Genomic DNA, 15,241 nt, shown 5'->3' on the forward strand with positions numbered 1-15,241 from the left:
TCGGGCAAGACTCCTCAGGACCCAAAGGCAGTGCTGGGCTGCCATCTAGTATTTATGTGTGGAACTGCCCACAATATGCATTGAAAGCTTTCTCATATTTGTGACATATGGAATTCTGTAAACATAAGAATGTCACCTTATGTACCAAAGCACTGACATAAGCTCAAGGCTAATGTCAATGAATGCAAGAACCAGGGTTCCCACCTACTCACCACAAGGTATTTAGTGTACATCCTCCACCGTTAACACTTGTTCACCTTGACTGAATAGAAAGAAGGCTAAACTGAACACCAAGAAAGGTGAGTTCCTTCTGAACTTACTGATAGCAAATGTACTGACTGTCATGTGCCCAGGTTTCAGTTTCTGTACTCTAATGAGTCACCAAGGGGCACTTCCCTGTTGCTTATGCCCCCCCCCATGATGCATGGCAACAATACACTATATTTTTCCTGGGACTACCATAGTTGTGTCAGTGGTTTTCCCCCTAGCACTGTGTCTTTCAGTCTCTTCTTCTCGTCCCTCCACACATGGAGATGACAATCCTTTCTTAGGTGGCTTGGCCACCACCCCTCAAAACTGTGGTCCAATGGAGAACTTTGGTGGAAGAAGGGTTGCAGAGTGGTGGGAATTAATGACAGTGACAATAGCCAAAGTCCCATCATCATCACACAGCATCTGGACAAGGACTATTTTCAATGACTCCTCATCTTTTCAGTGTCTCCCAGGGCTTTTCTGCTCTTACCTATGCCTCTTCATCCTTCCTGAGGCCATAAATATTACCCAAAGTTCAGCCTGTCATTGTTCATCTCTCCCCATATGTTACCCTAAATAGAATTACATATGTACACATTCAAAACTCTTACAGGTTGATTTAAAATCTTTAACTCCAAGGCAGAACTTGTGCTTGAATTCCTAATACATGTGTTCTCTCCTATTGGAGTTTTTGACAGAATTTCCCTTCCCTAACACAGCCCTACATGATATACAAACACACAAAATGCCCCCACTTTCCGTTTAGTTGTTGATAGTGCCTGCCCTCTCCTTCCTGTAACAGGTGCTAGGAGTGATAGGATTATTACAGTCCTTTTTCTTTGGTTCTTTATTCTCTGAGTCTAGATCTTCCCCACTGTACAGCAACAGCATCATTTTCTATACATGCCCTGGTAGAACTACCAGTTAGTAAGCTGGATGCAGATGCATCTTCATGTGTCTCACAAGTTAAGAATCTTGAGCATGAGCCGCACTGGTGAAGTCCTGACTCCCAGTTGAATGTTCTAGACCCCTCAGTGAGATCCTGATCTTCCTCTTTACCTTCTCTTTCAAGCTTCCTTCCTACCCTGCCCTACCAGGACATCTGTGCTCTGACCACCATTTTATCCCTGGATCCTCAGACCATGTTTTGTAAAGCCTTGACACTCCTACTGGGGTAGGTGAAGAAGGCACGCATGCCATCTGAGGTTTTTGTTTTATTCTTAATGCAAACTTTGAGGCTCATCTCATACATTAAATCTAAATCTAAATCTTAAAAAGATCCTAGGAAATTCACATGTGTATTAAAGTTGGGATATAATGAACACATATCTGCCCACATTCCCTCCCTTTCTCTACCATTGTACCTATCAATTCCCTTAAATGCAATTCACTATCTCAATTCGTCTTGGTTTTGTTTTGTTTCCTCATCACATTGGGAGACTGAGCCAAGATCTTGGCATACAGTGCCATGTGGCTTAGTAGGCACCCAACCACTCAGCTGTTACTTGCTCCTGGTTAAGTGCACCATAGCCCCCAAACCATCCTGTTTTCTCTCCTTTTCAGAATTTATGCATTCATCAAATCACAACTTTTTAAAACAACCACCTTCCTCAATATTTCAATCATGCTGCATCTCTACCCTCCTAGAACCTATAGGGTCCACCCCGACACCTAATTACAGTGTCACCTTGGGGACTCCTCCCATCAGGGAAGAGCATGATGCAGTCTCCCACTGTCACAAATTATGGAGTTGAGTTTCCCACACTTAGAGATATCACAGAAGTCAGCACCTCCAGGGTACAAGGATAAGGCTCGCTGTTAGTACTCAGGTATCTGTACTGGCGTGTACTTGGGGTTCTGACAGAATACCCTCAGCTGTTGCCACTGAGAGCACCATCTGTGCACATTCATTATGTTCCCCTTTAAAAGGGCCCTGCCCACCTTCCATTCTCCTCCCCTCCCTCCCTCCCTCCCCTCCCTCCCTCTCCCTCCTCCCTCCCTCCCTCCCTCTCTCTCTCTCTCTCTCTCTCTCTCTCTCTCTCTCTCTCTCTCTCTCTCTCTCTCTGCCCCCTCCTCCTGCTTCTCCCATCCCCAGAGGCCAGTCTCCCCCTTTCTCCTTTTTTATGATCCCTTTCTCTAATTAAAAAAAAAAAACTCTACTTGAACCCTGTCTCATGGCCTCTTTCTCTTGCATGCTGCTTTTATTAAATTACTCGCCCTAGGAAACCCGCCTTCGTGATCATGGTATCTCCCCTGCCAAGTAAAGTTCTATATTTGTTTGTGTGTTTGGTTGATTGGTTGGTTTTTTAAAGACATGGTTTTTCTATGTAGCCTGGATTTCCTGGAACTTGCTGGTAGACCAGGCTGGCATCGAACTAAAGGATCCACCTGTCTCTGCCTCCTGAGTGCTGGGATTAAAGGTGTGTGCCACAATGTCTGGCTACCTCAAAGATTTATTGTGTGAGTATCTCGTCTTTGTCTCTCCAACCAAAATAGAAGTTCATGAAGGCCGAATCTTTAATTTTTCTGTTCCCCAGAGTTTTAGACTGGCTGGTACATTCATTTATTCTTTATAAAAAGAAACAACCTGGTTCCACAAAATGAGAGGAAAAGAGTAGAAATGTGAAATTTTAGCAACTAGTTTATTGGCCAAATCATTTTATGAGAATCCTTTCAATGGTTCTCATAGGAAGCCAGTATTGCTTTCCTTTTGTAACTGGATAAGTGCAGAATGTGTGTGTGTGTGTGTGTGTGTGTGTGTGTGTGTGTGTGTGTGTGTGTGTGTGTGTGTGTGTGCGTGTGCTTGTGTGCACACGAGTGTGCCAGTGCCCATGAAGGATCTCATGGAGCTACAGTTACAGGAGTCACTGCATGTGCGTGCTCCTCTACAAGAGCAGCAAGTGCTCTCAACCCCTGTGCCATCTCTCCAGGCCCCTATATTTAATCTTTGCAAGTTAATGGCATCATTTTTCAAGTTGCATTCTCCATTCTAGTGTTATTTTATGGTCTCTCATTTGAAATGATCTCCTATTACCGAATGAAATTTGCACCTCTTGTGATGTTTGGAGTTTCCACATAATATTCTTATAATACTGCATGCTACATGTCCACAAAAAGTTTCCATTAGGAGAAAAAAAAAAAACAAGATTGAGAAAAAAAAAAAAAAAAACAAGATTGAGGTTCTAGCTTCCACATTGATTTGTTAGGAAGATTTCCTAATTTGGAATTAGCAAAGAACTGCTTTTAACAATGGTTGATAAGAAGTTTCTATTTTAAGGAACCCTGATTTTTTTCATGATGTCAGTTAGGACTGGAAATCCCAGGCATGAATTTCTCCATCCCTCGCCATGCTCATATTCACTGTTTCTGCACACATACCAAGACCGCTGCTTAATCAGCCCATCCATCTTGATAAAATGTCTGGAAACACTCTGAAGAATTACACAAAGCAATAGGCACAGATACAAAGCCAGTTTAGAAACTTTCCAGTTCTTAGATTAAACACCCCCTTGTGCCAATTACCCAACTCAATTATGGATTCCCATCTCTTTTCCTGTCTTCAGGGTGACATTCAGAATGAAATATCCACACACTTAGACAGGACCAGATAGAGAAAACCTTCACATTTGTAATCTGGAAGAAAGAGCTGTCATGAATATTCAGTAAAATTTGCCTAAAACTGAGGTACAAGGTGGGCTGAAACCCTCAACCTCTCACAGGTGACAGGTGACAGAGACACAAAACAAAGCAAATATTTTGAAAACCACCACAGTCACACGATCCTTGTTTCTAACAGGTTTGATTTATATCACAGTGAGAACAGTCCACACCTTATTAGGTACAGCCCTGCAAAGGGAAGAATGACAAACAGTAGACTCTTTCAACTGGACTTTAACCTTAAATGAAACTCATCAAGGAAAATTGAGTCAATTGAGTCAACCACCCAAAGATTTGAAAACCTTCCTTTCTGGTCCTCCAGTCTGAAACTGGATTTTGTAAAATTCTGATCAATTGTGCACCTAATTACATCATGTACTATCATTATAAACTGAGAATGCTGGTTCAAGTTGCTTCTACTCTGGGTTGACTATGGGTTCTTCTCTGTTTCATTATCACCCATTTATTAACCAATGTTTCTTATTTAAATTTCAGAAACAGGTTAACACTTTTTTTCTGAGCAATATATAATGGGTACTTTATATTATGTGTGTGTGAGAGAGAGAGAGAGAGAAAGAGAGAGAGAGAGAGAGAAATATAAGTGTACATACTACATATATCAGGGCCATAGTCTCTATGACTTCCAAAGACTCCACAAAGCCATGGCCACCCTGCCATCAGTAGTCAAGTGACCGTCCCTCACTACCTTGTCAAGACTGGCTTTGTCATGATCCACCTATTCTTTCAAGGGTACTCAGATTCTTTCTTGAGCTCTCTGTGGTGACCTATTGTGACCTAGCCTAGCTCAACTCACCTGTCTTATTGTATATGCTTATACGTTTTCTCTTGGCAATACCAGATTTAAATTTAAGCTAGTCTGGAGAGTTGAAGCTAGGGATATAAGCATTAACTGCTCATCTACACATCCATGTAGATTTCTATCCAGTAGTGTGAAGAAGATTATTATTACACAATGGTCCATAGCAATAATAAAAGGGAAAGTGGTTCAAAAACAGGAAAAGAAAAATGGGATTTGTGTTTCTAAAGGGCAAGGACTATTATTTTTAGTTGCCTCTGAAGCATAGGTGCACTCTCTCTCTCTCTCTCTCTCTCTCTCTCTCTCTCTCTCTCTCTCTCTCTCTCTCTCTCTCTCTCTCTTTCTCTCTCTCATTCTAAATATTACCCTAGTAGGCAGTAGGCCCCAAAGGAGCTATATGTTGGCTAGCTTTTTGTTAACTTGACACAATCTAGCATTTTTTAGGAAAGCGACTCAGATTGTCTTGTGTCCAGGACTGTGGGGCATTTTATTGATTAATCGTTGATGTAAGAGGGCTCGGCCCAATCTGAATAACACCATCCATAAGCAGGTAGGTGGTCCTGGGTGGCATAAGACAGCAAAATGAGTACAGCATGGGTAACAAGCCAGTAAGCAGGGTTACTCCATAGCCTCTGCTTCAGTTCCTGCCTTGAATTCTTCCCTTTTCAATGGACTGTAGCCTGTAAAAAAAGCCTTCATGTTGCTTTTTGACCATGTTTATCATAGCAATAGACTAATACAACTTTCAAAGAGTTCAAAATTTAAGCTATAGGCCTTAAAGAACCAGGACAATCTGATTCCAGTTTTATTATTTTTCCAAAAAATGTAATCAAAATAAAAGTAATTAGCTGTTACAATAATAATTTTACATTGGTTGTGACATGTGGAATTCTTTATTTTATTTGTTTGTGTGTGGGGGGGGCGGTACAAGCATGCCATAGCATGTGTGGGAGGTCAGAATTCAGTTCTCTCCTTCCACCTTGTCTTCTGGGAATCAAACTCTGGTTATTAGGATTTCTCAGCAAGTGAATTTTCCCCCACTGAACCATCTCACTAGACCATCTGGTGCACAATCCTTAGTTCCTCAGAGAACTCCTATTGAACTAGGTGTCAGTATAACAAATGATTAAGAATCAAAGCAGAACTTCCAACCTGCAAGATCTTAGGTATCAATTATAACTCGCAGTAAAAGGGGGTTGATGTAAATAGCTGCCCACCCCCCACCCCCTCACCCCCGCAAACCCAAATCATGCTCAGTGAGTAGATCGAGAAACACATTGAAGAGTTTTACACTAAGAAAGTCTAAGTCATTAACTTCATGAAAGTACCCACTTGACCTACACTTGCAGCCCAATCTACCTGCAACTGTAAATCACTTCCCTGATGAATGAGGGCAGTCTGCTCTCGGCTTTAGACTGGGAACATCTCCTGAGGCCTAGGGAAGGCTCCATAGAGAAGAAGGTGAGAAAAGAGTGAAAGACTAGACATCTCAGTGACCAGTAGCATCACTCCTGCACTTCATGCTAGGGGAACATTACCCAGACAAGCAAGTCATGTGAGCTGGCTTCAGGTCATTTTGCATCATGTACATGCATTTCTATTTTCCATGTGCCACTCTGAATGATCTAAACATATTCTAATGATTCAAATCCCATTACTCTTTGGCTTCATATACTGTCCTCTGAAATTTCTCTACATACCCTTGGTCCTGCAGGACTCCAGTAATGATCCCTTAAGAAAAGCCTTCTCCCAGCCTCTGGAAAGACCTTGCCCCCTGGCTCTCTTCCCTGCTTTGTCTTCTTCCTAATAATTTCACCATTGGATATGCTAAACATCCAATTGTTGCCATATTGCTCTAACTAAGAAATAAGCTTAGTGGTCTTCACTGAAGTTCAAGGGCCCCAAACCACCACCCGGTAGCAGTGAAGCATGGAGTGGTGGTGTTTGTCTGTAACTCTGGCACACCGGAGACTGAGGCAGGAGAATCTTGAGTTCAAGGATAGTCTGGGCTACATAGTGAGTTTCATTCCAGTATGGACAGAAAACTGTATAACAAAACCCTGTCATAAACAAAACATAAAACAACAGCAACCAAGATGTCATGTACCTTTTATGATCCAGAGATGACATTTTATGCTCAGATGCCTATAGATCATTAATATAAATTAGGAGCACAGGGAGGGGGAGGGAGGTAAGAGAAAGAGCAGGAGAGAAGGGAAGGAAGGAGAAGAACATGAGGGACCAGGAAGGTCCAGTTGGGGGAAGAACAAAGAAAGACCTCAAGGAAAGAGATACCTTAATAGAGGAAGCCATTGTGGGTTTAACGAGAAATCTGGCATTAGGGAAATGTCTAGAGATCCACAAGGATGACCCCAACTAAGAATCTAAACAATAGTGGAGAGGCTATCTTAAATGCCCTTACCTTATAATTAGATTAATGACTACCTTAAATGCTATCATAGACCCTTCATCCAGTAGCTGATGGAAGCAGAAACAGAGATTCACAACTAAGCACTGAGCTGAACTCCAGGAATCCACTTGTAGAGATGGAGAAGTGATGAGCAAAAGGGTCAAGACCATGATGTAGAAACCCAAAGAAACAGCTGATTTGAGTAAGTGGGAGCTCATGGACCCCAAACTGACAGCTGGGGAACCAGCATAGGACTGAACCAGGACCCCTGAACATAGGTGTCATTTGGGAGGCCTGGGCAGTCTATGGGGCCTCTGGCAGTGGAACCAGCATTTATCCCTAGTGCATGAATGGGCTTTTGGAGCCCATTCCCTATTGATGGATACTCTCTCAGCCTAGATACACAGGGGAGGGCCTAGGTCCTACCCCAAACGATGTGACAGACTTTAATGATCCCCCATGGGAGGCCTCACCATCCCTGAGGAGTGGATGGGGGTGGGATGGGGGTTTGGTTGGAGAAATGGGAGGGGATGGAGAGGGAACTGGGATTGGAATGTAAAATAAGATTGTTTTTAATTTAAACAAAAATTAATTAAAAAATAAAAGACAAAAAAAAGTAAGAGGAGGAAGGGAGCTGTAAGAATAACTGAAACAGGTCCACTCCAGGAGCCAGCAGCCCTTCAGATCCAGCTTGCTAATAGAAATAGGGGGAAGAAAGTGGGCAAAACTTGACTCATCTCCCAAGACTCTGGATTCCATTTTCAACAGAATGCCTTGCTGCCTTTACCTTAGTGTAAATGGGAGCTCCCCTATACTCCTGCCCTTTAAGGTCAACGCCCACTTGCATTCTTGGCTCTAGAGCAGTGGCTATGCAGTGCTATGGTATAGACACTGTTATTCACAGCTGGCTTTGAGGTTTATTACAAATAGGTTGTTATTCCATAAGAACTGAAGGCCAATGTTCGTAAATTGTTTTCTTGTTAACTGATTATATTGCTTCTGACAGTAACAATGTCATTATTTTATCCAGCTTGCATTCTGATAGACACCCTTGAACTAGAGGGGAAAGGGATGGGGAGAAAATACAGCAAATTAGAAATATCCTACCTATAAAATATGTGTTGCATGCTAACAGCATTTCTTATGTCTACCATGGCAGAATATAAAAAGGCTGAGAGCAGTTGGTTTAAAATTATCCCTGTAAGAGCGTGTAATGTTTTCCATTAAACTGGGACTAGCAATTTTAATTACATATAAATTTAGTCCCATTAAATAGAAAGAAATGCCTTGGCTTGAAGTCAAGTAAGAACACTTAGTCTCAACTGTAAGGTCACTACAAAAACATCCCCTAATACTTTTCCAGCTTCATCTCCCATTCTAGACTTCTGATTTCCTCTAGCAGCTCACAGTTTGTACCTTTCATATTTCTATATCCAAGCCTTTGCCAACGATATGTCTCGCTCTCAGAATCTATTGCCCCTTTCTTCACCTCTAATTTAAACTCTGATCAGCTTTGGAGGTTAAAAACTCATTTTCATTTCAAATGCAAACCTTCCTCCACCACTATGGCCCACAGTGATCTTCTGTAGATGATCTGGAATTATGCTTACATCAAGTGCTTGGTGGGTGGTCTTATATGGGCATCTGTCTCGTTGTGTAGTAGACAGGATATCATAGACTAAAACCGGAGGCTTAACATTTCTGAAAAGTACAAAAGGTTGACCAATATAAATGTTGTTAGAACCTTTTATACAGTTCTTTGGCTGACCCCAGCGGTCACTTTCAACTTGATGAGACAGTTCATAAATCCTAGCATTTCCTGCTCTTAGACATCTGCACCTCAGCCTGCCCAGGGAATATTCTTAACCTGTGAACCAGATAGGCCAGAAATGTCAACAAGCTAAGACTCTTAAGATCAACCTTCAATCAAGGACGGGTGAGATTTAGTAGACCATACCTCATCTCCCTCTCTTCTTAGTGGAAAAGTACCAAGATATATTCCACAAGACCCATGCCCCACCCCCAGAAGATCCCTACTATCATTCAACCCTAGCTACACACAGCAATGGTGTATTTGGTTACTCTCTTCCCTTCTTCTGTAGAATTTACAGAATAAATGTGTCTCCAAAGTTCACACGCTCTGACATCTACAGAAGAGAAGGTCCACTGGAAGACAGCTAGTGGCCCCTGTCACAATTGTGTCTCCAGAATGGCTATGATTCTGATTCTGGGAAACAGCATACATGCACACAAGTGAGAAGTAGACACAGGTCCTCATGCAAAGTCATTTATTTTTCCACTGACCATTTCACAGTCACCAAATTAGAATGAAACAGCAACAATTGAAGATAGAATTTTAAAAGTTGGATTACCGAAATCCAATTCAAGCTCTTTCTCTCAAGTCATGTATGTTCTGTGTCTTTTGATGTCTGTCACCAAAGAATCATACTGAAACTAGAAATTACTAGGATTGAATCTCATGTGGCTTATATGGGGCTGTTTGCATGGAATGCTCAGAATAATTATCTAGAACATTGCAAAATGAAAAGAATTTTGGCATTCCAAATAATAACCTGTGTTATGCCAGGTTGGAAGATAATTTTCTGAAGGACTTGGAGATCTATGGCCACTCAACTAAGTCAGAAAGCCTGGAAGACCCTAGCTGAAGAATTGTTGACATTGGTGGCTGCTAGGGAACAGAGATTTGGGTTTTTTAAGAGTATGTTTTCTGGTAGATTGACCTTGCTCCAGTGGATGGCTCCACACTCCTGTGTGTGTGGCAGCACTAATAGACTCAATAGTCATAAAAATAAATATGAAATTTAGAGGGAGATGTATCACTGAGGATGCGGACACCAGGAAGGTACTAGAAAGGGGAGATGTGGGTAAATATGACCAAATGATATTGTATACATGTATGCATGAAATTCTCAAAGAACAAATTGTATGTATGACTTATATACATATACAAATAATACATGTACATGCCCATATATACATCCATAGCCTGACAGAGACATTGAGATTTTGCCACTTACAAATAAACAACATGGCAGCTGGGATTGATTCTTTCTGTTATCCTGTTCCCTCTTCTCCTATTGAAATCAGCATGTATATTAGAAGTCTCTCACCCTCCTCATGCTATGGAATGTCAGACTCTTCACATAGCAGTATGACTGGTAGTGGAGATTTGGAAACTAACTCAGGAATGATGGTTCTGCTCCCTTGTTGGTTTCAGTGTCAGAATGTGTAGAGAGTGAAAGACTTTGGAACACTCAGTCCTAAAGTGGATGTCTTCATCAAAGCCTTCCCCTCAAGGCTCCCTCAGGGTCTATGAAAAAGAGGAAACAGAAAGACTCTAAGGGCCAGAAGTGGTGCATGACTCCAAGAAAACAGTGGCTTCCAGACACAACAGGAATGATGCACATACAAACTCACAGAGACTGTGGCAGCATGTAGAGGTTCAAGCCAGACCAGTTCCCAATGCTGAGAAGAGGAAGTGCACATGGCTCCCACAGCTAACCAAGACACTGTTACACTCAAAGGAAAAATTCGCCTTGCCCAATAGAATCTCATTGGGTACATTAACCATACTTCAGGGCAGGGCCAATGTTCAGGAGTAAATAGCCAACACAAAACAAGCTCATTGGCATTTTTGTATACTTTTGTCTCACCTTGCTTTGTTTGGGCACTTTCCCCCTGTTGGTCTTTTGCTTATTTTTATTTTCATTTTTTGTTTGTTGTGAGGGTTTGTGTGTGTGTGTGTGTGTGTGTGTGTGTGTGTGTGTGTGTGTATTGTTCGTTTGTTTTAAAAAAGGGTGGGGAGGATCTGGGAGGAGTTGGGAGATGGGAAAACATGATCGAGATCATTGAGTTGAATTTTTTTTTATTAAAAAAAAAGAATTCCTTTAACAAAGTAACTAGACCATAAAAGCATAGTAAATGTTCGCTCTGGCCAATGCAGGAGTGTTGCACTCAGATTCCCACAGACCATTTACTTTAAGATACAGAGTTATTTTACTGAATTAGCATAATCTTTATACCCACAGGTAAGTTTAATTCTCACTCTCATCAAGGGAAGTTCAAATAGAGAACATTGCAGAAAACCACAAGTTGGATAAAAACTTGGATAAAAACTTGGCAAAATTATGGAGTCTAGTCCCAACCAGTACATCTACTCAACCCCAGAACCTAAGGCTCAATGACCACTTCAGAAGAGGGGGTGGAAAGACTAAGCTTTCTGTGAGAATGTGTTTCTTAGAAATGACAGAGAAGCTACACCCACAAAATCTAACCAACCTGGATATCTAAACAAGCTCTCAACAAGGACAATATTAATAGATATGCCAAAGTAGAAGGGAGAAAGCTTACCAGGCCTTGACCCTATACCAAGAACTACAGGCAGCTAAAAAATGCTGATAGGAAAAAGTCATTCCAGGGAAAAGCACACCAGTTGCTTGTCTAATATCAAGTGACCAGCCTTGAAAACAATGATTTTATTTTTATATTTATATATAAATTTATATATTTAGAAATGAATATATACGTATGCAAATACATACATATGTAACAATTAAAGAAGAATTTGAGAGAGAGGGGGTTGGAGGGTGGAAATGGAAAGAAGGAAATAATGTAGTTATCTTACAACCTCAAAAATCAAAACATTATAATAAATACATTAAAATAAAAAATAAATTGAGCTACTTAGATGCCAGCTTCTTGGCTGTCTTAGATAATGTTGTGAGAAGAAGCATGATGGAAGCCTAGGATTGTTCTCATTAAATGTTTATCACTTGTTTTAAAAGGAATGCAAAGAAATAATTTTATCAAAAATATCATTAATAAATCACTAATGAACAAGTTTTTGCTTTCTCTCTTCTTAGAAGATTTGCTTGGTCAGCCTGTTAAAATACCCACCAGTAAACGCTGTACCAGACTTTATGGGGTTTCCTTTCCTTTTAATTAACTTTAAAATCTTATTAGCCAAATTATTAGCAATATGTTACAAGGCACTGAGTCTACAGCTGTGAATGTATCTTTATTAAAAAGACGTTGCCATGAGTTAGGAAACTTCCAGCATTATTATAAACTCCATCAAGGCTAGGGAGATAATTCCGTTTGCAAATTGGTCCCAATTCAAACTTGGCAAAGGAATGCAAATTAGGTTTGAATTAATTTGCTGTTCTCCTCCCATTCTTTTCTGAAAACATGTAATTTCTATTGGCAATTAGCTTCCATAGACTTTATGCTGGTACTTAGGAAGGTGTACCAACTCATAAAATAAGAACTGGAGTTGTGATGTTATTTCAACTTAGAAAAAGATGTGTGAAGGAAGAGAAATATGCTCTGAGATGTATGAGCCTTCCTAAGGGATTCATAAACAACCCTAAATTTTGCCCAGCTTGAAGGGCTAGAGTACTGTAGACCGTTCTCTGCTTTATAAACCCAGGCATTTCTAAGAGGAGTAAGACTGGATTTGTCATAGACTCGGCCCCACACAACATTCTAAATATAGACTCAGCTTGCCTCTGTCCACAGCTGTCCCATTCTAACGGTTTACCAAGGGCTCAACAGCAGCTGCCTTTATTGAAAATGGAACTATATCTTCAGGTGCAGAATATTTTGCAGGCCTTTTGCAAGGAGAGAATAAACGCCACTGGCAATGCAAAAAGCTCTGGGGATCTATTGGATCTAATCCGGGTTCACAGAACATCTAATCCAAAACAAAACCCCAGGACTGCAGCACTGCCTGCCTCCTTTGACAGCTCTGGCATGTTCTCCAGTTACTCTCAATGCTAAAATACTTCAAACCATTTGCAAGGTGCTGGAAAACACATATTCTCTGGCATAACCTGGGGGTTCTACTACAACATGTCTTCAATTGAACGCCAGCACTGAGACCTGGGGAGTATCTGAGGAAGGGGTCTTTAAATACCAATTAGACAAAGAGAGTTTACCTGGAGAGGGTTCACAGTAAAATTCTTGGCATATAAGTATGAGGACCTGAATTTGCTCTAATTATAAATGGAATCAGAAGTAATGAAGCTCATTCCACATCTTTTTTTTTTCCTTACACAGAATTTCATGTCTTCCTGCTTGTAAGACTGCCAAGCCATGTCATTATGTGATGCTTTTCTGTTCTTTCTTTTCTGTTCTTTGGGTGGGGGGGCAGGTGGAATGCTTGTGTTAGTGGTGCCTGTTTTGAAGAGTAATCCCAGTGGTCACAAAGAGTACTGTTATTTTCATTGCAGCTCTACCCCATAGTAAGCAACATGTTAAGTCACAACATGTTAAGCTACACTATACTCCTGAATTCTTGATTGCTTTGGGCAAGTCTTTTAATCCTTATAATCCTTAGTGTTTTCATTTATAGAAAACTAATGGGGGAGGTCCTTCTGTGTATATGTTAGTCTTGTTGGTCGATAAATAAAGTACTGTTGGCCAATAGTAAAGCAAGATCAGTGGGACTGAGAGTCAAGGAGGATTCTGGGAAATGTAGTAGAGATCTAGGCAGGAAGTGCCATAGCAGGCAGACTCAGAATATAAGCAGGGACAAAAAGGAAATCGTTGTCTTGTGCTTCCTCTTCCTCTTGCTCTCTTCTCCATGGAGCCACCATATGATCCTGAGAAGAGAACACCAGCAGAAGGTGTCCTCGATAAGACAAGTCTCATAAAATATATAGATTTATGATAATTAAGACTGAGCTAGCATATAAGAAATCCTAGTCAATTGGCCAGCAGCATTGTAAACTAATATAAGACTCTGTGAGTTATTCTGGGCACCCACATGGTGGCAAGGCTCAGGTAGATGGAGTAAACACTTATCATTACAGAAAAAAGCAAATGATGATTAAAAGATTTGAGGTATAAATGTTTTTTTCTTTAAAAATCATAGGATTGTCATATAGTATCCAATATGATTACAGAAGCACCAAATGAAGTCATTATGATAATTGCATAGAAACAATTAGTAAGCACTGTATGAACATGATGGAAGAGAAGGAAGCAACAGCTCTCCACTGTGTTGCTCTTCCCCATTGGGGGACATGAAAATGTGAAGAAAATTTGATTATACAACTGGAACACTAGGAGGCTGTTACTATCATCTAGAACATAGGAACTGGACCACAGCTAAATAGCTTACAATGTACAGAATTGTTTCTAACTACAAGGAATTATCCTGCCATGATTGTCAATATTACCAAGGCTGGGAAACTAGTTAAGATGTGGAGACACATGAAGGATATGCCACAGGAATTGAGAAGTATGACATTCAACTGCAATTCATATGTTTAGATTTTCTGGATTGGTGTTCATTTATAGTTAGAATTTATAATTCAAGAAGGAGTTGAATGCAAGAATACTTACAGTACTCAGGAAGACAAACAGACATTTCTTTTTAATATATATGTCCACACACACAACTTAAAATCTAGATTTCATGAGTGAGTGCCAACATGTACTATTTTGTCTTTCTGAATCTGGCTTCTTTCACTTAACATAATAAATTCCATTTGCATCCATTTTCCTAAAAATGTCATGGTTTCATTTTTCTTTATGGGTGCATAAAATTCCATTCATATGTTAATGGACATCTAAGCTGACCTAACCCCTGGCTGTTGTAAAGAGTGCAACAATAAACATGGAGGTGCAACTATGTCCATGGTATATTGGCTTAGACTGGAACACTCTAAGCCTTAGAGTCTTTGGAAGTATGTATCAAGAGCTGGGTAAATATTTTCTACACAACCCAGTTTCTATCTATACAAAGACCAAAGTTGCTTAGATACTGGCTTTAAAAAAAAAAAAAAAACATCTGGTTACAGGTGTGCATTCTCTTCTAGTCCACACTGCCTATCTTCAGCAAAGTGTCTACTTGAAAATAGCAAACCCAGGTGTCTTTAAAATCAGTATTCAGCTATACCTGGCTACCAAGACCAGACTCAGAGAAAGTGTAACTGTCAAAGAATCTTCTTTTTGCACCAGATGGAGACTGTTACTGAGATTCACAATTGGTAAAAATGCCAAGAATAAGGACCTGTGGGTACCAACCCCAAATGACCCATCTGTGATGTAACCCCACACCTAAGACTCAGGGTGAATCA

The 15,241-nt window shown here is 40.6% G+C and overlaps 1 pseudogene; it reads right to left on the reverse strand.

Annotated features, from left to right (window-relative positions):
- Positions 1-1,957: 1,957 nt before the first annotated feature.
- On the reverse strand, positions 1,958-2,089 carry LOC113831638 (annotated as a pseudogene).
- Between the last annotated feature and the right edge of the window lie 13,152 nt (positions 2,090-15,241).

Source organism: Cricetulus griseus, chromosome 2 (assembly GCF_003668045.3).
Source record: "Cricetulus griseus strain 17A/GY chromosome 2, alternate assembly CriGri-PICRH-1.0, whole genome shotgun sequence".
Classification (NCBI taxonomy): Eukaryota; Metazoa; Chordata; class Mammalia; order Rodentia; family Cricetidae; genus Cricetulus; species Cricetulus griseus.